The sequence below is a fragment of the Anarrhichthys ocellatus genome, unplaced genomic scaffold (genome assembly GCF_004355925.1).
Source record: "Anarrhichthys ocellatus isolate YVR2014 unplaced genomic scaffold, GSC_Weel_1.0 scaffold10, whole genome shotgun sequence".
Taxonomy (NCBI): Eukaryota; Metazoa; Chordata; class Actinopteri; order Perciformes; family Anarhichadidae; genus Anarrhichthys; species Anarrhichthys ocellatus.
Window position 1 is genome coordinate 9626034 of NW_022280040.1, and position 27261 is coordinate 9653294.

At 41.3% G+C, this 27261-nt stretch overlaps 1 protein-coding gene across 2 annotated transcripts in view; it reads right to left on the reverse strand.

The window, feature by feature from the left end:
• LOC116385204 (cadherin-18) overlaps positions 1–27261 on the reverse strand; it is a 141031-nt gene that overhangs the window by 70087 nt on the left and 43683 nt on the right. The window contains exon 1 of one of the 2 annotated variants that reach the window (XM_031850457.1): positions 5962–6148. The exons of the other annotated variant lie outside the window; for it this stretch is intronic. The gene's annotated coding sequence lies outside the window, so the exon portion shown is untranslated. Of the gene's footprint in view, positions 1–5961; positions 6149–27261 lie in introns of those variants that run through there. 2 annotated transcript variants of the gene reach the window in all.

Genomic DNA, 27261 nt, shown 5'->3' on the forward strand with positions numbered 1-27261 from the left:
ACAACCCTGATGCTTTTGAGCGGAGAACAAAATAAAATACTTGGAGGCAGCCCCGAGCATCCCAGGCAGAAACGAGCAGTGATTACATAATGACAGTTCATCCTTAAGAGCTGTTTAAAAAAGGGAAAGTCTCTGAGCAAACATTTGCAAATGTGAAATGGAAATCCAAACCCTGAATAGTACATTAACTATTCATGCAGCATATTGGCAATCAAATGACTCAGTTTTCATGGTTTGCAAAGACGTTTTAAGTGCATCACACATTTTTTATGCTACATCACACTTTTATTTTATACATTTAAATCAAGCATCCAGCAAAAAAAAAAAAAAAAAAAGGATTGCAGAGTTTAATCGCTTGGTTTGTATTTTTATGTAATTCACATCTAAATCCTCAAACAGGAATGTGTTGGAAACTTTGCTGACGCGTAGGACATTGTGATGCTAGCTGTTTCACTGCCTCTACCCTTCTGGAAGTTAGGAGGAGCGCAAATAGATATTATTAGCGTCCACTTAGCAGGAATGATGTTTTTGGATAAATCTAACCTGTCTTGAAAAAACAGAAATAGAATATCATAATCATATAATGAAAGGCTGCCAAAAAAATGAACGCTTGTGACACATTCAAATCCTCAAAAGCATTTCATTTTGCCAATTAGGGACAACTTTATCGTTAGTTTTCCTGAGGTCAAAATCACATAAATGTGCTCTGTCATGATCAAACTCAGACTTCCTCTCACTCTGCTGAGTGTTCTTTAAGGAAACGCTTTGCTGCCTATTCGTCACTGACGGTGAGAGCAGGAGATGAATCATTCTAATGTTGCTTTCACCCATACTGACGAAACCCACAGTGCAATAACGTCAGCATGAGGCAGACTGCTCTGTGTCCCACAGAAAGAAATTAAAGTCTAAATAAATTTAAAAAAGGACAAGCTAGATGATAGCAGGCCAGAAATGGTGAGTTAAAGGTACAGGACCCTGATGTTTTCTCTTCCCGGTGCTATTGATGAGTCAATCTTTTGGTTTCTATTAAGAAATAATTCCTGCATGACTTTTGTTTTCCCCAAAGTAAGAGAAGCCAAATGCATCCAAGGTGTTCTCCCTTTCTGCATGATTAGCACCAAATCTTTTGATCACACCTACCTAGCTGATGAGTTCATGGAGAACACCTTCTATCTCTTACCACCTGTCACAAGACTGGCCATTGCTTGCACTGTTTAAGGCCTATTTAAGTCTCCAGAAGCACATGGTCTGTAAGTCGTGCCGATGATGGTCCGATGACCAAAGCTTTCACTTAACGTTCAAACGCAGTTAAAAAGCCTTTGTTTTTGCGTACATTAGGTTTTCGCACACAGTTTGGAAGTACATGTAATAGCTTAACATTATAAACAACATAAACAAACTGACTTTCCAGACCTGTTTGATTTTAGTGAGTGGGGAGAATACATTAGCAAGCGGCCCAATATTTAGTGACCAGATATATACATGTACTTGGTGGAGAGACCTAGCGCCTGATGTTACACCGGCGAGAAAGTAGAAGCATACAAGTCACTAGATGCTAGATCAAAATGGGTTCTACAAACGGGAGCATCTTTGTTCAGTCCAGTGGGAGTCAACGTGGTTAACATTATGTAGCCATAGATGCTGCCGGTGTTGCGGTTTAATTGGTGACTTTCAGCCAAATGTGTCCGTTGTTGCTCTTAGCTAGTTACGTAAATGGTTGGGGTCGATAATGAACACAGATGAGAATGTGTTTTCAATTTATTGAAGGCTTTAATGAGGATACTTTCATACTTCATTCATGTTTCCATCTGCTGCCATTACTACAAGCAACCACAGACGCATTCGGCTGAGACTCACCAGTTAACACGGTCACTCTTTAAACTGAAACACTTGTTGCTCGAAAACGGTCATGATCTTGTCGGAATTCTGTAGAAAACGCAAAAATCTGACATTTTGATCCTGGCAACAGTTTTATTTCAATGTTTAAATGTTGCTAACTCGTCTGGATGGCTGGAAAAACGCCACTACCACTGCCAACATACACACTCACATTGTTGATGACGTCGGCTGTAAAACGGTCTATGCATTCCCAAAAAGGAAGCATGTCTGATAAGAAACCAAATGTCAAAACTCATCCGTTATTTATTTTAGTAAACCAGACAATAACATCACACTGCAGCATTAAAAGCAAGGAATTATTTTTACCTTGTCGCACCCTGGATTTAGAAGCAGATTGCATCGCTGACAAGACCAATCACTTAACTTGTCAAAGCTATAATTCTTACTTGCAGAAAACCCCTACATTGTCAGTCTTGGTTGGCAGGCAGAGACGGTGAATGACCATTCTTTGTTCACTATCTGCAAAGAGACTGTTAATGTTTGGAGGAAGGCATGATTCATCTTTTGAATGGCCCTTCGACTGTGCTCTTGGAACAATAATCTGCAGTTCTTTCTCCTGTCTGCAGGTGATATCATTGTAAACACTATGGCGGCCATCACACTGGAGCCACCTGGGGTGAATCGTTTCTGGGTGGACCGTGAACTCTTGATGCATCTTGCTCTTAGGATTGATTTGGCATGATCGAGAGAAAAGGTAAGTACGTGATGCCGCTACTTAAAATTCCACTTCCGTGATGTTACGTGTGAGAGAAATCCCAGCATCAGATGCAGATACAGTATGCCCTGGCATTTAATCCCAAGTATGGATCTGTCTCCAAAAATACTGGGTCCTACATGCAATTCCCATAACGCAACTTCATAGAATCTTTTGTTAAAGCCTTTCTCCACTCCACACCTCCAGTTTGCAACAGAGGATTTCTATTAGTCACCAAGCCGAAGGCAAGATGGAAAATAAGCCTGATGACATCATCAGGTCTTTTTTCTTAGACCCCTCCAGAGCCACGGGAAAGTGATTGATTGTGTAAAATTGTGCACCTTTTAATGTATATATTCATGTATATATGAACCCATGTAGGGATGGGAAGATAAAGAATTTTACCGCGGATTGCCATCAAATACACTCACAATAAGTCGATAATGGTGAATTTCCATTATCAGGATAATTCCATTTATGCAAGAGGACCTTATGATTTATTACTTTCCGGGGTTAATATTGTGAATCCCAATTATCGTGGCCAGGATAAACAGCCCAAAATTGGCTTTTCATAATTAGGTTTTACTGGTATCACGGCATACCGGGGTATCAAAATTGATAGTTATCATGCATGTACATTTGCTTATCTATGGTATTGGGAGGAAATGTGCAGACAGGACCAGTCTGTGATGAACCTTCACTATGTGTTAATTGTTAGTAATTATAGGACATTATTTTAAAAAGCTGATTATTTTAAGCTAGTTATTTTAACATGTCACAGTGCTGTTGGCAGGTAAACTAACATGCTTCAGTTATATAAAATGTTCTGTTCCTTATTCAGAATCCAAACAGCAGCAGTGAGTGAGTAAACAATCGTTAATGTGCGATCTTAAATTGAGTAAAGTTTGACGTAATTATTTGATGGTGTTGCACCTTGCCACCATGCTGAGCAACACACAGTTGAAAATGTCTGCTCTGCTGTAGGCACGCTGTCGTCAGTGACTGATTATTGCACAATTGTTCACACTTGAGTTCACAACACTTCTTCAGGGGTAGAGTTTGTGTAACAGGCAGCAAATGCGGGATTTGAGTGATCAACGTAAGTGAGCTTCATGCAGTTATCATGATGTCGACATCACACACAGTTTGATATTCAAACACTGGAGTTTGCCCGTAAGTAAAACAGACATTTCCCTGCGTTGCTTGTCTTCAGTTAGGTTAATAATGGTGTAATTAGCTTGGTGCCCTTTTCAAACAAGGAAACACACATACTATTATATCAACAAAGAGTATCTAATAAAGGGTAGTGAGGCTGCCTTTGTCCTCTCAGAACATTTGCAGTTCGCTTTAGGACGGCTTTCAGACAGGTGTTGGTCTAGTGTGGTGGGATAGCCTAACAATAGGTTAAATGATCATTTGGTCCGGTCATTGCAGGGACAACAAGCATTTTGTATGTGTTGTTGAGGAAACCCGCCTCACTGTGGAGCCAATTAAACATTAGATTAGCTGGTTATCCAGAAAATCAAACATTCAGGTCAAAATGACCAGTTAGGTGCAGGTTTTCTCTCCGAGTAGTGTTGTATCATTGTAAACGTATGCTGTATGTATGTAACAAATCATTACTTACAGCCAGTGCAGCTGGCAGGCTATGCTTTTCATAAGTTGCCATGCAATTCCAGAGTGTTCCACTTGCCAGATTAAATCGACCAATTGTATGACCAGTTAATCTCAAATTCAAGGACCAACTAAAAGGCTTCTTCGGAACTCGGTCAGCTGCTTCATTTTGTTTCCATAGAGCTGAACATTTACTGCGTGGTGGCTTTAAATTCCACATTTTACATGACTTCTCTCTGTTGATGTGTCAGCTGTTGTGATGGTTAATTCAAAGTTTAGGTGAGCTGTTATGTAGCGCTCCTGTTACAGTAAGTCTTGCCCTGCACATCTCAAATGCGGGAAAAGTGAGTGATAATAGCTTTTACGAGGGAATAAAGTACCACTGAAAGGTTCGGAAGATGCGGCAGGGGGCCTTCTGAGTCTGTTGCCTTCAGTGCAAGCCACACAAGTCTTTGTGATTACATATTGTATGCCACTCTGTTGCACAATCGCCAATGATTAATGAGCAAAAATGTCAACCGTTGCTGGATAAAAGGTTCTCAAATGTAGGGATTATCTGAATTTCTTCGGTTTGCATGATTGCAAATGGATTCTAGTGATGGACATGTTTTACTAATTTCCGATGGTATAGAGCAAGAAATTAACCAATTATCAGCGGAATAATTAACGGAGTGAAGTGATCATGAAAATATGAATTTATTGTAGCCCTAGCCCCATCCTCATGGTTAAATAGAAACTGCTATATTATGTCCCCAGGGCCCAACTAAAGAAAAAACAAATCATTAAAACTTCTCCCTCAGCACAGTGGTTCTGATCATACATGTACATAACATTTGCATGTTATCTGCATCAATATCATTATGGGAAATGGGAATACGGGAAACACATCAATCCACAGCTTTTTTTTTCCTCCCAACAGACTGTAGCACAACTGCAATCACATGACACCATCTTTTCCCCAAACATTTGCAAACACATCAGAGAGCTGATCACCTTGCAAAAAAAAGAAAGAAAAAGATGCAGTGCTGAAGATTGGCAACCATGCAGCTCACCAGAAGCCAATCAATGCAACATTAACAGGGACAGCCAAGCATCTGGCACTTGGCTCACGCATCTTTCTCTACACACACACACACACACACACACACACACGACTGTCAGGGCATTCAGATGACTGAGGCGTCTTTATGTGTTTCTCCCAGTAACAGATGGGATCTGGCGCGGAGAGAGAGCTCGACTTCTAGAGAGGCTGCAGTCAGAGTGGACTCCTGTTTCCTGCAGTGCGCGTAAATGCCAGTCTGGCTACACTGGTGCGGCACACGTATTGGAGAGAATCGGATAGCCTCCAACTCCCACTCTGTTACGGAAGCCTGTCTATCATTCATAACTCCACCGAGGCGCTGTGCGCAACGACACCCCAGGGAGCAAAAATTGAGGCGAGAGCCACGTCCACTCCTTATAGCCGGAAAAATGAGTGCGAGAAAAGTGCGCGCTCTCTTGCTTCTTTCTGCTCTTTGCCAAAAATTAATTTGCAAATACGCACACAGTCAAACTCGCTGCTTATGAGCGCGCGCACATGCTCCCTCGCGCACAATACTCCTATTGATTTGCCAGCTCTGTCAACCGCAACGCATTAGGGCTATAGGCGGGGGCACACGCCCGCGCCTCTGTCACGCGCACAGGTGCAATGGCAAAACTTACACTCCAATACAGATAACAGCTCAAAGCCACACAAACTTATTTGTCTCTCTTACCTGTCCGCGTGAACACGCATGGCAACTGATTAACGGCGAAAAAGATGCACGAGTTTGAGTTTGTTCCTCATTTCTCTTTTCCTCCGTCTCTCCTTCAGTTGTAAAGTAATGCTGCCATCCTCTCCAGAGCAGAGCTTGACTGCACGGCTTGCGGAGAGCCGATACTCTCCCTCTCCTTCCGTGTGAGTGTGCGTGTGTGTGTGTGTGTGTGGGCATCTCTCCTCCGAAGCATCCTCCAATCCCGCCCGGCTACTGCGGCGGCTCAGGCAGAGGGAGGCATCCGATTGGTCGGTTTTCACATCAATCCGTAGCTATCAGGCTCGGACCGGCCTCCCCCACTACCTCTCTCTCCATTATCTCCCTCTCCTCCTCTGCTACTCTATTAACACGTGATTATATAAGATAGTGATCAGGAACGTTCTCCCCGTCTTATTTTCTTACACACAAACACACACACACACACCTAGTGCCAGACACAGCCTACCTTCCTAGACTGTCCCAGTAGGATAGAGAGCTTCAGCAATCAAGAAAACTGCACCCATGCTGGCTCAAACTCTGGCCAGACTTGTGGGGGCTGCAGACTAAATGTTGCACTGATTTATTATATCTTTTTTTTAAAACAGGAAATAAGTGTTTCAAACTCCCATGCCAAAACCTCAGCGTGAAATCAAAATGAAGAAATAGTTTTTGTGACGTATTGCATTCAAGATTCATGATGTCATGTCTCTCTGACTTCATATGGTCAACATCTATGTGAAATGTTAACAAAAGCATTAAAACAGTTAGAAAACATAGGCAACTATTTAGTAATACCTTTATAGCATTGCATAGAACTTGGTGTATTGCTGGGGGGGCCCATGAGGTGCTTTGTCGAATTTGGTGCAATTTGGACACAAGACGTGTTCAATAACAATAAATTTATTGTTATTGAACACGTCTTCACAAAAAAACAAAAGCAGAGACTCTGTGTAGCCTCATGGGCAGAGCTTCAGGACCCTGCAGTCCAACATGTCATCCGCAGCGGGAAGACAGCGGCTCATTGACTGCAGTTGACTTTGGCTGCTAACGCTGCATGAATGCTGGATAACCCGAACTTTTCCTCACTTTCCTGGAGTCAACGAGCACGAGCAGAGGAGAGCCTACAGGAAAAGCATCACTCTGCCATTGCAAGCTCAAATTATGTACGTTTTTTGCCCTACTAACTTTTAACTTCACCACGGGCAAAATACTTCTGTTCATTACCTCCAAGCAGTAGATTTCACCGATATTCTGACTGAGTAACCCGGACCTGGGTGCATTTTTCAGGGGCTTATAAATTGTTGTTTGCATTGATACCATTTATAACACAGATTTGGTGGTAAATTTAACCTTTTTTGACCATAGAGAATTGATAAAAATTGCCGAAAGACCTGTAGGGACATCATAAAAAACATAATGTGCTGTGATTTGGCATCAAAACTTTTCACATTTGGAGGTTTCTGCAAGAATTGTATTTTCCTGCGTTTGGATGGTGAGCGCTTCCTCTTATTGTCAATATATCTTGGAAAGCCATACATCCTCTGATTGCCCGCGGCCTGTACTTTGTTCTTGTAAGTGAGGACATAGTTTCAAAAGAAAAATGGTCTCACTACAATTAAAAGGCTAAGATGGGGACCAACATGCTCACACAATACAATCTAGCTCATTGGCTCCATGACTCAGTTCTCTCAGTCGTCCAGTCATTTCCACACAGTACCTTCACTCTCGCTTTACAACTGCTTCAGCCCTTGAAAGACCGTAATGTCAGCTGACGTCCTTGGCAGTTTCCAGACATAAACAGTCTAGCAGTCCAATATTTCATAAAGAAAACATGAAGAGTCGTTTAGTTTTTCTGCTTGAGATTTGGCAATCATCAAGAGTTGAGTTACTTTCATCCCCCAGAATCTCGATAGCGCCATCAGCAAAGCACGGCTACCAATTACTCCAGTTAGTGCAGAAGAGTTAGGAGAGTGAGGTCAACATCAAAGCAGTGGATTTTGGGAAAAATATTCTGACGATTCATGGAGTTTAATTAGCTTGTATGGCCTTGCCTAAGAAAGAAAGTGTGTAGCTTTTCAATAGTTAAGAAGAACATTGTGGGCTTTTAATGGGCTGAAACAATGGACTGTCAGTATCCTGTATCCTTACAACCACTCATCCCATTAAGTGTACACCTCTGCCCACAATACATAGCTTCTGTCTACAGACAACAGGGTGCATCAGTAGTTGGCTGTGTTCTCTTTTCAGCTTCCATACTTTTTACAAATCAAAACAATGGATGATGACATGAAGAGGAAAATACCGTTCTAATGTGTTCAGTGTCATTTTCTCCGTGTGTGGGATTGCTGACTTCATGATGTCAACATAACCCCTCCTTTATCCCCTTTACAGAATAATAACAAAATCCAACACAACTAAGAACCTGTTCTGCCCTTTAATCGCACAAACTCAGATATGCCTCACTTATCCACTCGTCCACAGAAAGCATTTTTTGGGGTTTCAAAATACAATCACATCCTGCTACGAACACTTCTCAGCCTGGCTGCTCTATTTTTTCTTTTTTTGGGTAGAACACTCTTATGCTTTGACTTTCACTCTTTCTTTTTCCTCTCTATTCGTTTCTGTCAATCAATTGGTCTGTTTGTCAATCAGTCATACTGTCTCGTTCTACCTCCCACTCCTCCACGCTCTCTTCCACACACACACACACACACTAATTTTGCTCAGGTACCCTTGGGCCGGCTGTTGAGTCTGCCCATGAATTCAGCCGTGCTTTTGCTCTCTCTGGATCCAAAGGGAAACTTAATGAATAATGAACAGAGCAGTGAAAGCAATGGGCGCGGGTGTAGGATGAGGAGATGGACAGCACGAGAGAGAGAGAGAGAGAGAGAGAGAGAGAGAGAGAGAGAGAGAGAGAGAGAGAGAGAACCCAGGACATGATGGAGAGATGGAGGGAGGGTAACTTGTTAGTGTTCACTCATCAATTAGGCTGCAGAGGAGACATGAAGAGAATGGAAGGTGATGCGTCATGGACAAGTGGAGGAGGGGAGGGGAGGGGGTGAAGGTCTATAAACTAAAGAGTGTGCTTGCTGAGGAGACAGATTAGGCATCAGAGACGAGGAGGCGAGCAGTGGGATGAGAGGGAGAGGGAAGTGGACATGGAGAGGCAGGGGTCTCGAAGACGTCAGAGGCTACTCAGCATACTGCCTCCAGCTTCATCTATCATCCAGGCCCAGTTCTTCCTGCCAACACAACTGTGTCTCTGGTCCACATCCAGAGTTGGCACACAGCTTCAAACGGGCTCTAAAGTGGACGTGCTCAGTATATTAAATTATAAGTAATGACTCTACTTGAAACTGTAGATCGGTATTTTTCTTTTTTGTCACCGACAGAAAAAAATAGATCACACTTCCTGAAATGTAGATGTTACATTACTGCCAAATGGGACTGTTTTGTGGTAGATGGGCATGTTCTGTTCAGGGTTTGCCATTGTGTTTTGCAAAAACATTGCAAACCACAGGATAATGTTGAAAAGCAAAAACACATTTCTTGAATACGTGTCATGTCAGCCTCGTATCACGCTTGCAGAAACGCACAATACCGCTTGGTTGAGGTTATGAAACAATTTGTTATTTTAGGTTAGAAAGAAGGTCATGGTTTGTGTTAAAATAGTAACAAAATAACGGCACAGCAACGAAATAGCGTGACACCATAACTATAAATAACAAGCGCCTCTACATAACAAGCGTAAACTCAACGTTTACTTTAGGTTTCACACAGGACACAAACAGGAGCCCCCTTGGTGAGAGTCCTGACAAATTAAAAATAATACCATATTTTATTGGAAGAGCAAGGTTGGGGTGTGTTTCTCTGACTAATGATGCAAGCTGTATCCTCACCGTCTGGGAAGTCTCAATCAGTATTCTGCCAGCCACTGTGCAAGAGTTTTGATTGGTTCTGGATTTTGAACATTTCTCGCCTGTGGTTACCTGCACACAAGTGAGGCATAGACTGTTTATTTCAAAAGAGAGCTTTCCAAGTGACTAGAATCTCACATTAGGTATGAGGCCCCAGCTCCTTCCTGTTCTGTATGCCAATCGAGGAAGGCTTAGCAGACTCTGGACATCATTCACTAACAATGTGGAGATGCATGTGTCACAGCGGAAACATCCCATATAGGGAGCTTGCACTAATAGCCGTCGGTTCAATAACCTGAGAATATCACCTTAAAAACTCCCACCTGTGCAAGTGTCTTTACTTGCTGAAACAGCATCTCATGCTTGATGCTGTTCGTTTTAAAACATGGTGTATGAATTTCGAAACAATTTTCTCGGAAAAAATAACAGTAAAATAGTAGCAAACAGGCTGCAAACCAACGTGACATTTGTGCAAAGTGCATAGATTTCACTGAGGGTTTGTTATTAATGAGGGCCAGGAGAGCCTTCTTGCACATACAGTGTATGAGTGTGAAAATCTGTAAGCACAAACGCCTCTCCCTAACGACAAGCTGCACAAGGGTTACTCGGGTATCGATCCAAAGAGCCATTTCTCTGCAGGATGTCTATTTCCTTGACATGTTTTTAACGACAGGTCAGTGGATCATTTTGCCAGGGGGGTTAATTGCTGGAGAGCTTTTAACGATGCACTGAGATTACAATGTGTTCTGCGGACAAGTTTACGAGCTTTTTAACTTGCATCAGGACATATTTGTTTGCTGCGTACAGAATAGCCAGTGTCTTTTTTTTTTTCTTCTCTTTTATAAATGGTGCAAACTGGTTCTGTAAACCCTCCATACATAAGAGATATTTGGTCAATTAATCACAGCTAAGCAGAACGGAGGGATTACGCACTTGAGTGAATCTCATTTCAAGCTGCTGGTTCGGGTGGGTGTGTGCACGGGAATGGCTGTGGACACAGACAAATGGTGGAGGCAGCGGACTCTGCTGGAGCTGGGAGACACACATCAGCAGGGTAGGACTGGACATTTGTTTGCCTCCCGCAACACTTCTAATTCTTATACGGCTGACGAGCATCAAGGTTACACCGCACACCGCCATTAAAAAAACATATACTCTTCGCTCAGTACAGAATACTGTGGTACGGTTACCCCTGAGCACTTACCCTGCCAACACAACTTGCTGCTCAGGAATCAAAGAAATTGTTGTATTTGCTGCCAACTCTGAAAACATGCAGCCTGAAAGGTCCTGCTGAAGAATATACAGCCTCCCAACAGGAAGTAGTCTCTCTAATGCACATTGGTTTATGCAGTAGTTACAGTGAGATATGAACACTGTATTTCTGTACAGTTAACATTTTATGAAATTTACCGTGATGCAGATATTGGTGAACATTTAGTTTTGGATATTAAACTGACAGCTTTTGTAAGCAGATACGTGAACGAAAACAGCAGATGAATATATTTTATGGTCTTTAAAAGACGAGGGTTTTTCATATTCCCAACCCACGTTTTATACTCGGATTAATTATGAATTCACAAGATCTGATTTACAATACAAACACAGGCAGTGCCTGTTGGGAAGGAGGGGGAGAATGTCAAGAGTCAATCTGTTTTACACAGGGGGAAGTTTACACACAGCTTATTTACATCCAGCTCAAACACAGAAGGGAAAGAGTGAAACCGTTGGAGTAACTGAAAGTAACTGCAAATCATATCTGACACGAAGTAATAGCTGTGTAATTGGAAATATGACATCTTGAACAACTGACCAAAGAAAATCAATCCTATGACAGAGCCAGAGTCATTGACTTTCAAAACCACATTTCCTCACACTGGCGTATGGAGAGGCACCATGTGAATCAGCTCCGTTGCTCTGAGTGATGACAAAACACAGGAAATGGTGAGAGTAGGGAGACGCTGTCAATAGTTCTAACTCCTAATGGGCAGAGTGCACTATGACTGAACGATGGAGCTGCTGCTAATGAAAACAAGAGGTACCATTATTGAAGTGGGTCAGGACATTTAATTCCTTATCATAAGTATGGAAAACTTTTTCAGACTAGAAAAGTGCACTCAGAAGAGTGCAGATGTCTGCCAGGTGTGTGTGCAACACACACACACCGCTGTAATGTTTGATTGAAAGAATACAAACTGAATTTGGCCTCGCCCCGTTTTTTTTCACTCGTCCATCTCACACAGTCTATGCAGCTGTCTGCAGTTCACAGTGTAACACTTCATGTTGACTGTGAAATTCTCCCTCTGAACAGAAACTACCAGTCCTGCTGTGTGTATAGTTCCGTCAGCCAAACACACCGTAGGACTCCCACCGGCAGCTAACAGCTAACTAGCTACCAACAAAAGACCTGCCCCGCTGTAGTCAGCGCTCCATTCAGTAGTTCTACATACATATGCCATATGTCCACCATTTGTTCACCAGCACAGACTCCTTATGAACTCTGTGTGGTACAAGAACATAGCACTTTGTGGACTAGAGAGAAACATTGCCAGTGAACATAATCCATTCAGCAATTATGTTTTCCTGAAAATGTAACAGCCGAAAGCATTAAATGCCACACAAACATTATTTTTAGGAGAAATGCCCAACAAAAAGGTGGCACCTTCAAATTGCTTGTTTTGTCGAAGCAACACTCCAATAACCAAAGTAATTCAATTTAATAGAGTAATAAACTGACAAATAAGAAAATCACATTTGTTTTACTCATTTTAGTAAGAAGTCAATATTTTGCATGTGTTGCATCATGAATGGCTTGAATAAGCAATGAAACCTAGTCTGCACAGTATATGCACAGATAGATCACATATAAGTGATTCATGATGAGTATTTGTTTGTCAAAGATACATTGTGCATTTACTAAAGTGTTGGTTCTTCAGTCATCTATGGACCATTTATTATGTCCTTTAAAACCTTTTATAATGCACAGTAATAAATCGGCTCTAGCACACACATTCCCATCACAGGTTTAACAGAGTTGTCTCTCTGTAGGATAGCGTCATCCTTACTTCAGAAATACTATGGCAACCTTGATGACTTTTTTTCAGCTGTGAAAGAACAGCAGATATTGTACTCCAGGAATGCTGGTGGGAGTGGGAGATTTTTCACATCTTATGAAGCTTCAATCAGTGGAGTAAAATATCGACATGTGAAGATCTACAATTACCGTGGTGGCTGCAGGAATAGGAATGGGAAAGGAGATGCTCACATTTACTGTACATGAGAACTGAAATCATATCCACAAGTGCTGTACTAAATACAATTTTGAGGTACTCCATGCTACTTCAAAAGTGAACTATTGTACCTTTTCTTAAATACATTAATTTGACAATTATGGCCAAAATAAGTGGACACCCTTATCCCCTTCATTCCAATGATATAGCATATAATGTAGACAAGAGTGTGCTTCCAACCTCACTGGCTTACACAGAACTTTAACCTCAACTCCCTCAAACACGTTTGGGATGAACTGGAACGCAGGCGGCAAGGAAGACCTTATGGCCCGACAGCAGTGACTGACCTCACTAACTTTAACTCTTGGCTGAATGGAAGCTAATCCCTGCAGACAGGATCCAAAAGTGTTGTTGAAAGACTTCCCAGGAGAGTGGAGTCTGCTGGCATGTGAACGCATCATTTTGGAATGGCACGTTCAGCAATCACTTTCGGGTGAAATATTCTTACTTTGTCTTGGTGTCCATGCCCCCATGATATGCCGTGCGCCATCTTCTCTTTTAGTTCTCCTTTCCAACAGTAGGAGCTCCACCATGCAACACTAAAATGCTTCCCACTAATGCCAAAGGAATACTTATACAATAATATAATATACAGCATCAAAGCCTGGCTCTTACTCCGATTGAAAGGTCACATTGTTATTTCTGTAACATGCTATCCAAAACCCTGACCCATTGATTTTTTTTGAAAAACTCACCCGCTTCAGTTATGGTTTCTTTCTGACAAGACCGAAATGTAGCCGTGAATGAATTATTCAACATTTCACATGGTGAGGTATACACCATTAGATATGCACTGTTGTGTGAAGCATGTGCAACATTGCAGGTGGGGACGACTTGCTTTCTTGTAGTCGTGCTTACAGGAGGGAGGATAATGGCACATTTGCATTCGGATGATATGATTATGAGGATATGTCACAAAGTATTTGTGTTTTGCAGGTTAATGTTGAAAACTCTCCACCGCTGTGTGTTCCCGCCTCTGGCAGCACCCAGAGGATCTCTGTCCTCCCATGCATAGAGATCTCATTTAAAGACACACAGTAACCAATCAGGGCTGACTCAAAGAGTTTTGGTTCCCACTGAGACACTCACAAAAAAAATGTAATCAAATTCCATAAAGTTTAGGGTGGCACATGGCAATTTATGTGCTTTTTTGAAAAAATGTCCAAGATTCATAGTTTTTGTACGTATATATTTAATGTTTTATGGTAACAAGCACCTTCATTTGGCAGCTAATTCACTTGATTAGCCAAGAAATTATTAAATGTTTTATCAATTGAATGTACAGAAAATATTTTATGCAATGAAACATATTTGATCTGTAACTTGAAGATTGTTTCTCCACCTAACTGTGATGCTTTCCATGAGCTTGTACCTTGTTTATTGCCTGTTTTCTGTTTTATTAATGACTCTGTTCTTGTTATTGTGTTTCTGTTATTCATTAAACCGTTACATAACATTATTATAAAAGAGCATGCACGCTTAGCCAACCTGTTTTGCATTATAAAGATTAAAAAACGAACTAATTATATGGATATTACAAGGCAAAATTACATATGAATCAGCCTCTCACGAGGGTGTCACTGATCTCTTATTGGCATTGTCCTAATTGTGTATCCTTTTTTCATGTCATTGTTTCTTTGCACAAAGACGCAGTGGTCCAAAGACGGCAATAAAGGACCTTGTAAAAGACCAAAAATGTAAGCAACACTTTGTGTCACAGCTTCACAATCTTAACTATATCCAATTTCATAAGAGCGCTGCAGAGATTGTATTGTGTTTTTGTAAGCCAATTGGATTTTTCACTTGGATTTTGGATTATTGCAGAAAATAAGCTCTGTGGCAAACAAGCATTCATTACATTTGCACTTTTCATTCAGGAAGATAATCTTCTTAAATCAACTTCCCTCTTATGATTTTTGAAGCGTGAATGCAATCGCCACCTGTAAAAAGCTTACTTTTTTTTAAGAAGTCTGCTCGGTTTGCAGTCTCATTTAGCCACTTGTTAGCATGCGCCTTTCTTAAGACACATTTACTAATGTATTTAATATCGCAGAACAAAATGTTAAAGCGCTACAGACTATGTTTCAGGCATGAAAAACTCATTCAAAAAACACTTTAACAGAGAGACGAGGGGAAGTAAGACAGTATAGGCTATAGTTATTTTGTCATTGCTGACAGCTCCAAATGGAAATACAATGGCTCCCTAAATATAAATCATATCAGTAATAGTATGTTTACTTGTTATTGTCATTGCATGGCTGCTGGTGACTCACTTTGCCCTTTGAATCATTGATGTGATCAATACTGGGTCCGAGCACTGCAGCAGCGGGTGAAATCCAAGTCGGAACTTTAATATCAGGGCAGGCACAGAGACCACAAGGCATTGAATCATCCATAATAATAGTCGGATGAGAGACTGCATGGCGGATGATGGTCAACATGTGATGCATTAGGAAGGATGCCGCACTAGAAGTTAGGGCTGGAAACACAGATTCATTACATCTTCTCGGGTCAACAACCTCGTGTTACAGCCAATATCATTGGATAACCATGAATAATTGACTCCACATTGTTGGAATGCACATGCACGAGAGGTGACTCCACACGCGCATTACTGTGTGTGTGAAAAGCTCTGTCATAACTCACTGATTGCTTAAATTGACGCTGCACTTCTATAACAGCACAGGGGTTAGTGCTGACCAATGAGCAGGGTGAAAAAGAGCATTTCTGTTTGTTTAAGAGGATTGTGTGTGAGGATTGAATCAGACATCCAAATCATGAACTCAGAGGGATGAAGGTGACAGATTTACACTTTTAGAACTGCAGAGGTTGCATATTAAACAAGGAAGATGGAGATAATTATACATCACCTGAACAACATCTGTGTTTTATTACAATTTAAAATGTCCTCATTATTTAATCAGTCTCATTAAAGAACATTACCCAACGTTTACCCATGACTTTTATTCACAGCCTGAGAATGAAGAAAAATCTGAAAGGATTCTGAGCTAGCCGATGCTACGCTGTGATGCCAGTCTGCATTTGAGGGGCGAGACTAAGCGAAGGGTCAATTAAATCAATAAAGTAACCATTTATGCATAAGTTGATAAAAATGTGGCTGTTTGTAACATACTTAGAATATAGCGAAGATGTCGAGTTCTTTAGTTATTGAGATTTGGTTGGAGTATTAATACAGTAATAGAATTTTATTAAAGATCAATCTTTTAACGAACACCGACACTTTATGTAATTGGGGACTGCAAGTGTAAAATGGTTCTGCCACCTACAATATCAAATTAAGATGTCTAAGTGCATAAATGTAGCTAGTTGTGATTTAAATATGCTCAGCAATGTGCCTGCATAGACACTAGATAGTAGAATCAGTTAGAGGCTGTGTTGATTCAAATGATCCTCTCCTCATTTCCTTTTGCTTCTCAACTGTACTCTTATCCAATCAACATAATACAAAAAAAAAGACAACTAATTGGTATTGCATGCGTCGATTCAAAGAAGACGATATTTAGGATGTTATGCCGGACCATAAGTGTTTAAAATGTCGTCTTACATCTTTCAGACTTTAAGTTGGGAGGAAGAAAGATCTTCAGGGACCCATGTGAGAAAACGGTCCAGCAATATTTATAGATGGATTTACGGCTGGTTGAAAGTCATGGGTCAAAAGGTTTCACTCTCTGGCAGGCAGTGTCCGCCAAAGGCTCTGTCTGCAGATCAGCTTTACAAGGCTATGCTCTTTCTCAACCCTTAACCCTACTCTATAGATATATAAGCTTAGTGACTTACATCTCATACCGCAGCTAACATTATAGGGCATTTAATTGCTCATGAAACATGCTTTAACTCATGGTTAAACAATATAGAATACGGCTGATGTTAGGCAAGGATATCCAACACTTACTATACTGTATTCTGTCAATCATTACAATAAAACATACCTCGTTTTAGAAGGGAGAGCATGCAGAGAGTAGTAGTTTTCTTCACATTTATTACAGAATAGGGTACATTCCCCTTGCTATAAGCACTCTGATGCAACATCCACGCTTTGAGTGGATGTTGTGTACCATTACAAAATCAAGGTAATGTTTAGTGACAGTTGAATTTGCAATTCTTTCTTAAAATTACAGGGATTTTAACATTCGAGGGACCAATTAGAATAATGTCCTTTTACCGCTGAAGTCCCAGTCAGCCTCTGTCTCTGCTTGTGTCCCAACACACAGCAACAAACTAATATGAACGCTGGTAGGCCTGAGGACCATTTTCAATATCCCTTACACCCGCTCAAACACAGTCAGTTCGAAGGCATCACTGGCATGGATACAAGTTACATTTTGGTAGTGGCTTTAAGAGATCCTCTCATTATGCTGAGTCAACGGCATTTGATGAGACACAAAGTGACAAGCGTGTTTGCTACAGCGACACCACCCTAAATGTCTGGAAGGGATTTACTGCAGACGAGACGAGCAGAAAGGTGCCTGCAGCCCGAGCCACGCCGTTCGGAGGAAATCGACACTGTCAGATGTCATTCACATGAAGGGGAGGAACTGTAGAGACACCTGCGTCACTCAACTCCAGGACTACAGGGGCCACAAAGGGAAACGGTGACAGGATGTGATCATGCTGAATCTCACACTGGAATACTCTCAGCAGACTGGAGTTTTATTAATATACAATGTTACATTTTGAAGAGCCACAATGTTCTGACTTAAGAATGTTGGACCGAAGCCGAATGTAAAAACACAAAAGAGAAATAAGAACTGACTGTAGAAATAGCTATTAAGTTTGCTGTTGGACCCATTGCTGCTGTAAGTCATGATTGAACAGAAAAAATACACATTTATATTCAATTAATGTTTACGAGAGTTCCTGCTTTCAAATTTGTTGAATAGCAAACTCAACTAATTAGATTATTTCCACCAACAGAGCAGCTCTGCCTCTGTGTTCATATTCATCCAGCCTGCCTCATTTGGGGTACACATTGTACCAGTGAAAGAACTAGGTTACCTTGTGTTTATACAGAGATATTTTGTCTGCTGCTTGGTGGGGTAGAATCCAGCACACACATGACCTTGAACAGAAATAAGCAGCAAGTAAGTGGGACGTACTGTAGACGTCTATATTCACAGAACACAAAGGGTTTGGCCCAAACAATCAAGGCTCATTACCAACCGAGACAGGCGTTCTTTTCACATGGTGGGTCTGTGTTTGGCCACTTGAGGCTGCCTCCAAAAGCGAGTCAATCCCCACTTATCAGCAGAAATAAACATGTTTACAGTCTGGTCTGAAAACGGTTTTGGTGTCCGTAGCTCATATCCCTTTTCCTGATATCTGTACGGGGGATTACTTTTTATACAACTCACCTGTTTAAATTGCATTAAGGCATGAAGTTATGTGCAATTGAGGGTTTTAACTTACAGGTGTGTGTGGTCTCTGGTCGCTCGCAGCTAGCTGTCTGTACCACACCAATCTTTTAACTTGGGCTTCATTTTGATCTCAGAAACTCACCTGTAAGATGTCGTGGCTGCATCTTGCAAAAGTTGTAACACTATCGCGGTGACAAATGCTGTCCACGGACATACAGAGAGCCGGACACACATACAAACTACTCACGCTTCCGTGGTAGTTACAGGAGGTGTCTCCAGGACCGCACTGACACCCAAGATGACGTGCGCACAGACGCACAAGGTAAAAACAATACCAGCCATGCGCTTTTGCAGCCGGTAAACATAATGAGCTCTGACTGTAATAACAGATGTCAAGAGTACATTGTCAGACATAATGACTGCCCATCAAAGACAACTATAGAACACATCCTTGCTCCTCCATAAATGTATATTTCACACGCCTGCCAATTAACACCTTTCACTTGCACACCACAGCGTCTGTGAAAGAGCTATAAGTGTGAGAGTTGTTCTGTACCCGAGGTTAACCCCTCGACACCTGCCGAATCAAGATCAGCAAGATCAGCCCTGTATCACCTCAAACACATGAGTAACAATACAAATGTAACTGGGATATATGGCTCTCCTGACGTGTAGCCAATATTACTACCAGTTGTAGGCTGTTTGCATGAGACATAGTGCTCAGCGGATTAGAAACCTAATTGTGTCAGCATGCAATTACACTAAATGCAGAGAAAAGAGCATTTTTACTAAATAGAAACCTTTTTTTATGAAAAAACATACACATATTTAAAAAATAAAGCAATAACTCTTTGTCTTCATTTAGCGAAGACGATTAGCATTTTGAGGAAAGGTTTGACTCCAAGAGAACGTCATGTACAAAAGTTATCTTTTAAAAAATGTTTTCTTCACGCTGAAACATTTGCTGTGCAGACCAGCCATGATTTAAAATCTGCAATGTAACTGCAACTGCACAAAGACTCCCTTTCTCCTTCACTCATGGCTGCTTTGGCACAATACTTCAGTCTTTTCCTTTGAGAGCAAGGCTACATAATCTTGGAGCAACAAGATGCTCTCCCACTGAGAAGTGAGACTGTTCACAATTGTTTCAAGCTTCTTCATCTGTTCGGGTCCCGCTTTAGTTCTCGTCTCCCACACAGTGTGTTCCTCAGGAGGCTGCCCTCATTACGTATGTTCTATAACTCCAAAGAACACTCTAAATTCATGGAATTCATGTGTCACAAGCAAAATCAACACATAAACCACGACTGGTAAGAAAACGGCAAGACAATGGAACCTTTTTTCAATATACTGCCAATAATATATCCAGTAAAAAACAAGGGTGTCATCATTTATCTGTTTGCGGATGTATGTGCAACATGCATAAGGTCAGAAGGTCAAACAACTCTATGAGGTAAAAATGAACTATTAAGTGCAAACTATGAAGAGAACCAAGGTCTGGGCAGAGGGGTTACTGACATTTAAATCAGCTCTGTGGCAGCAGGTGCGGCCATCGCCATCACCTTTGTACATGTCATAAAAGACTTTGATTTGTCAGGGTTCCATGTGCCGTCTGCTATGTCCCTCTGCCAAGTCATGGCAAAAAATAATGGCTTCATCACAGTTATCATCTCAAGGCAAAAATTTCAAAGGGAAGAAAAATTGGGTAGTCTTATCTCAGCCTTACTCAACAAAGATGTACAGTTCTAAATGTGTACGTATATATGAAAATGCCAAATTAATATTTTCTAAAGTAAGATATACTGTCCGGGCATAGATCAAACTGTGCACCAACTGAAGCGTCGATTTAAAAACGACATATTCGTGGTGTTATTGTTCTGATGAAACCCGACAAACAACTTCCCTCCTTCCCCCTGCTTGTGGGGAAAATCATTATCTAATGAGTGCAATATTTAGGGAAGCTGGAAATAGCTCAATGAATATTTTAAAGCCTCTGGTTCCAGTAGCTACTATATTTACTCAGAGCTAGTGTCAGTGCGGTTCAAGAAGTAAATAATATGAACAAACAGCGGGGTGGCAGTTAAGGCGTGTCACTTCTTAGACTTGCATGTGGTTGATTTCCTCAGTGCTAATCTTTGCGAGACAGATCTGGGATTAGAGAATCGGGAGCGTATCACCAGGTAATCCAGCTTGTGTGTCTCGCTGGCAGAGGTCAAGCATGTCAGCGTCTGCTGCTAAATACGGCCTCCAGCCGGCGTGCTGCAGAATGGCAGCGAGAATCCTGCGGGATAAGCTTCTCAAACCCCGTAACAAGCAGTGTTTGTAAGTCAGGTCGCTGATTCTGGCCTTGCTGGTTGGTCCAAACAGTAGATTTATGAATATCTGCTGGTTGGTCCAAACAGTAGATTTATGAATATCCTTTGAGTAAACATACATGTAGAGTATTCTCTCCAAACCTTTACATTTCCAGTTGACCCTTTGGGAATTCCATAAATCTAAACATAAGTGGTTCACTCACAAGGGCTGCAAACATTTAATAACACGTAATCACTGCGTTAGTTTATAAGGTCAAACGCTACCCTTGCTTAACACAAAAGACGGCAGCTCTAGCAGATACTAAATCTAAAAGGTCACTCTTCAGACTGCCAGAAAGATCAAGAGTCTAACCTCTCACCCGGGGAAGTGTCATGCTCCCCCCACTCCTCCAAGATACCCAGACCTCCAGCCTTCACACTTTAAACCCGTAGGCCCTCTACAGAGAGCATCCGGATCAAGATTGGAGAATTACAGCATCTCGGTTGTGAACTAGTTGCCTATACACCCACCCCGATCGATACCTCCCACCCATAACAACCCTGCAGCGCTGTGATGCAACACAGACACTGGATAGCCTCCTGACCTGTGGAGGCAGAGGCCTTTACCTCCCAGGTTAATATAAAAGCTGAAATAAATGGTTTTCTTCCGTCTGCAGCCACAGCTCTGTGAAAGCCTTCTGCACTGCACCGTTCCAATGTGAAGGAAAAACAGTGAAAGGACAGTCCGTGGGACCATTATTAAAACTCATATTTCAACATGATAGACTCTCCTTCTTTGAATAAAAGAAATGCCAATTTGCATTTGACCAAGCTGCCATATTTCATAACTTGGGAGTGAGAATGGTCTGGGAAAGGCCATAAATATTATCGAAAAATTAGGTGTTACTTTTGTGAAATCTTCAAGATCGTAACATGGCTTAGGTGATATTATTGTTTTTGTTCAACAGAAGAAGAATACATCAATAAACCAAAGGAAAGCTTTTATATGGGACATGCCATTTTAGAGGAAAACTCTTCTAGCACTACAACAAGGTTGAATACAGATTGTTTTGAAAGTAGCAGCAGATCATCATAGTATAATTACATCATGCAATAACCCCTGACTTAAATCAAATGAAAACTGTCTGGCCGACCATAGAGGCCAACAGAAATCCCTGTCTGCTAACTCCAAATTCCACAGCTAGAAATTACATCCAAATTAAAGATTTGCAGAGTAATCACCAAGCGCTCCATCACTCTCACCCAAACAATGGCGCGAGAGGTATAGCCGCAGAGCAGAGTCATTTTCAAATACAGCCTTTGCAATGAGAGGGCAACGTCTTAATCTCTCACCTCATTAAGCTGCATAATGTGTAATAAAATCCTCATTCCAGTCAACAGAAGCGGAACGCGTTGACTTGGGAGTCTGGTGTTGCTGCCAGTAGCAGTGATGGTAAAATCCCACATGGGCAGCAGCAGGCTTTATTTATCAAAAGCAACACACTGTGTGTAAGGCCATGCACTTACCAAGACTTCCTGTTAATACCTGGATAATCCCTCGTTATCAATTCAGGGTTATAAACACATGAGGAGATTGCCTTTTCATTTTTTATTGTGGACGACTTTAATCATAGTATTTAAAAAGGTTGTTTGACCGTCTCTCATCTGCGGGGCAGTCTCTCTGACCACTTGGCTGTGCTTTCAACTTCTATGAATGAATAAACACACACATCCTGAAAGCCTGCATGTCAGGGAAATATGAGGACACGTCATTGTCATTTACCTCCGAGACACACAATTGGTTCATTTCATTAAATATGTATTTTTAATTTTTAATATTTCTATAAATAAACAATTAACACAGACATATTAGAATTTCGTAAGATCACTCAAGTTTTTGAAAGAGTTCCCATTTTAAGATTGTTAAAAATGCGTTGTGTTGGTTTTGCTTTCCATAGACCTGGTTGCTTGTTTCTCTCACAGGATCTGGCAACAGTGACTGCTCTACCAAAGGCATGAGTCATTTCTATCAGTTTCAATCAGTGAGCGACATGTTCGTTTATCTTCTGGAAGGTTGTCTTGTGCTAAGTCTTACACAGAGGGATCAACATACAAACTTAAAAATTAAAATGCCTTGTGGAGGGTGTCAATGTCAGAACTTATTTAAGACACTTTTTTTCCTTCTGTAATGGAATGATTTTTCCATCACATCAACCTGCCTCGGTCACACAATAACAATCCATCCTGAGATATGGAATCACTTGTCAAATATAATGCATCGGGACACAAATGGGCCGTCTCATCGATCCAGTCCCAAGGGTGCTTTAAATTGTTCCACTACTATACATTATAGCGGGAACACCGAGAGAGACTGCGTCCAGCTGAGAGGCTCCATCACCATCCTTATCAGTGAAACATCCTTACATCCCAGTGAAGGTAACTAACAAGCTGGATTCTGAATCTCAGAGAGACTGTGTAGGATCCTCCAGACAGCCTTTAGTCCAGATGCCTTAGATTTTCTACGCTTGCATTGCCAACACTCTCCCCGGGGCTTTGCCTGCTCCAGAAATTTCTGTAGGAATGCCTACGCTTCTGCTCTGTCACTCCCAGTGATCTTCAGGACGAATGGCCCCGAAGAGATAAGGCAGCCGGACAATGAGCATGTCCACCTGGCAAGGCGAGATGCTCCATCACGGGGCCCAGGGTTACTAAGGTGTCACTAGCTCTCCCGGGCCGCTACATTGAAGAAGTGCCATATCCTCAATGGTCCCTGGCAGATACAGAAGACCTCCTGGCAACACTAAACGCTGCTGACTGCAATGTCTGATTTTATTCTGAACTCGGTGTCCAAAATTAAAAGCTGCACTAAGCAAGAATGTTATATAACAAGGACACAGTGTCACGATGTGAAGCACCTGAAAGCAGGCCCTGGAGAGCTGGCACATTGAGAATACAAAGTCTGGATTGCGGTTTACGGATGAACCTACCGGGAGAACGGCCACAGCAACACCAGCTTAGAATTGAAGATGTAGATATGTCAATGTGCAACATACCATCAAGGGCCGTCATAGCTTCTGCAATAGGGAATAACTGTTATAACCGGAAATGTTTGAGTATGTATGTGCAGGTGCGTTTGAGGTTTTAAAACTCAATTCATACTTGTTGATGGGATTAAATTATCTGTCTTGACTTGCTTTGAAGAAAGAGGTAAATTAGGCCAGCCCCGACATTGGAAGTTGGATTTAGGGGCTAAAATAAAATAATTAAAGATTTTGGTGCTGACTATTTAACAGTTTGTATGTAATGAATAGAATAGTGGTTTCTCTCAATGATATTCCTTTTTGATGAAGGATTTTGTCCAAATTTATCACAATCAGCAGAAACCCTTATTGCTTAGAGGGCACATGTGTTAACCTTCGACCTTTGCCTGTAGGTGGAGATATTTACTCTTCTCCAACTAAACTCCATCTGCTGTAAGTTTCTAAGTCAAGAGGTAGAAATATTAGGCTTCGGCAAACTAAAAGGTTTGGGGTTCACAAAAAAAGAAATCTGATTTAAGATTTTTTTCAGACTGATCCTCTTTGGGAGTTCAGTTATGAAAACTCGTCTGATGGAGCCTGCTGTTTAGTAGATCAGTTTGAATCACAAACTGGGACTGCAGCAAAGAACAATCTCCCAACCTTCTAAAATTCAGACTATGCTGAACTATTGTGAACCTCAATAAAGTGCTGGTGTCAGGTATATGACCCAAAGGCATACAAAACAAAAGAGTCAAATAAAAACCTCAAATCTGCTCAATGCAGTGAGCATGTGCTCCGTCTGGTTGTATTGACGTCCAAGCTGGCATTTAAAACTTGTAACAGGTCTGTCTAGTGACTTAACAACTGGAAATAAAGGTTTCTACTTACACGAGGCTCGCTATCTGCCCAGACGGAGGAGAGACAGAAGATCAGATACTATTTTGTGTTGTGTCCGCATTATAGGCTGTTTGAGAAGGAGCCGTTGTTTTTCTTTTCATTGGCTAATCATCAAACACAGTGTGCAGTTGTACCCAGGGGCTGAATTTCAGTACAGGCACTCCAGCAACTCTATAGAACTAGGCCGTTCAAATAATATCCTCCGAAAAGTTTGGTCGAAAACTACAAATGAAGACAATAGAGTTCCTTGTCCACATTTCAAACAAAAGCATATTGAGTTTGAAATCTTAATTCAGTTAATTAAATTGCTTCCTTAAATTGCATTGTGAAATTGTTGGAATTCAATAGTTGCACATGCATCCAAGTCATGCCTCCCTGTCATACTTCATCTTAACTGTGTCTAGACCTCTGTGTTTGTACTGCATACAGTTTACCTTCATATGTATATAAGATTATATGTAACAATTGGCCTAATGGAAGAAGCAATATAAGGACATTTTGTTAATATATAGAGTTTCCTGTAACGCATTTAGTGGCAAATCACATGTTTATCTATACGTTTGTTTATTTAAAGGTCCATCCAGTATCTGTAAGCACTTAATCCTTTTCAGGGGCGATGGAGTCGATCCCAGCTGACATTGGGCTAAGGCAGGGTCACCATGGACAGGCCGCCAGACTATCACAGGGCTGACATATACAGACAAACAACCATTCCTGCTCACACACACACACACACCTGCGGGCAATTTTGGAGTCATCAATTAACCTAAGCTGCACGTCTTTAAAATGTAGGAGGAAGCCGGAGAACCCGGAGGGAACCCACACTGACACGGGGAAAACATGTAAAAGACAGAATTTGGTTTCAATCCCGTCCAACCCGGAGACCTTGGCCTCTCTTGCTGTGAAGCGACAGTGCTGTAGCCACTACACCACCGTGCAGCCCTTACTTAAAGGTAACTTTTCAACAGCTTGGCTTGCAGCTAACAGTGCTAATTGTGCTAACAGCGCCAACAGTAAAGAGGGAGAGTGACTTCTTGCTCTGCTCAGATGGACATTCCTCCACCATATCTTTACATAACAAATTGCTTGTTGTATTAATATAATGCTCTGAATGTCGTATATAGTTGTAAAGTTCTTCTACTTCGAACGGACTTTAATTGGTGGCATTCCTCCTATTCTTGGGCATGTGCCAAGTATTTGCACACGACACAACACGCATTACCAATGCTAATGTTAAATAATCGGCCACACACTTCCAATTTATAATGAGGTGGGATTCATCACTCAGTACCTGCAGACTTGGATAGTCTATCGTTCTGGAGTTGACTTCTTTTTTTCTCTTAACAGAAAGTTAAGTGAGAATGTTGCTGCATGAGGACCGATGTATGTTCTAAATAGTGTTCCTGTGGCAAACCCATAAAATATCACTTGCTTGATTCACAGCAATCCAATACAGTTAGAGAGTGCATCCTCCTTCACTAGGGTCTATAGGGAAAAAAAAACTTCTGTATATAAAATAATCAAAAGAATATTCTAAATATGTCCTTGGAGCAATATAACTTTTTGAAATAATAACAAACACGCTCCACAAATAAATAAATAAATACAATTTAAAAATCCAGGGAACATATTAAATCACTAATGGCATTTAGCTCTTTTTTTTGACTGAAGTTGTTGCCAAGTAATTTCTGAGCCGTAGCCATCCTTTTCTTTGGGCAGGGAGGAGCTGGTGTTGAAAACAGTGTTGCCCACTGCTTAAATCACACCAGATGGCTCCAAGAGCGACACAAGAAGTAGGTAATCTGGATTTATGACCTCACACATATGCTGAGCGCGGGGGCATCTGCTGTGATGAAAATGGCAGCTATTTTAATGAAAGCAGGGACTTTGCGCTAAGATCTCATAGAGGGGGAGGGGGTGGGGGGCTGTAAAATTACACAGCATATTACACCAAGGTTACTCCTGAAACGGCATGTGCTTGGCCTTGCAAATCATCGAGCAGCTTTGAATCACACTTGAAAGCGATTGTAACACATTGTTTCTCTTGAGCCCTTGAAAACATTTGTGTGGTGAAAAATGCATATCATAATAACAAAACTAATGACCATCGGTATTTATATAGCAGCTCTGAATGCTCTTTGTGGCTGCTGTTTCATGCCTTACATTGGCAAGTCTTCCTCAGGTACGTGTATTACCAAGGCTCTCTCACAGCTGCTGCTTCTTTTCTCAGGCACGAATAAACAACTGTCAGATGCTGTTAAAGGAGATGGAAGGGGATGATAGAGAGACAAATGAGATGTGTCTTGTAGAGGCCACGGAAACAAAATGTCATTTACTGTGAGAAAAATAAATTTACTTAAAAAGCCATAAAAAGTCACTTTTTCAGCATTTTCTTCTAAAGAAATATTGTCAAATAAAGCAAATCTTCCAACTGATGTTATCTTTGATTATTGTTATTTGATTATTTCACAGATTACCTCTGGTCGGTGTCA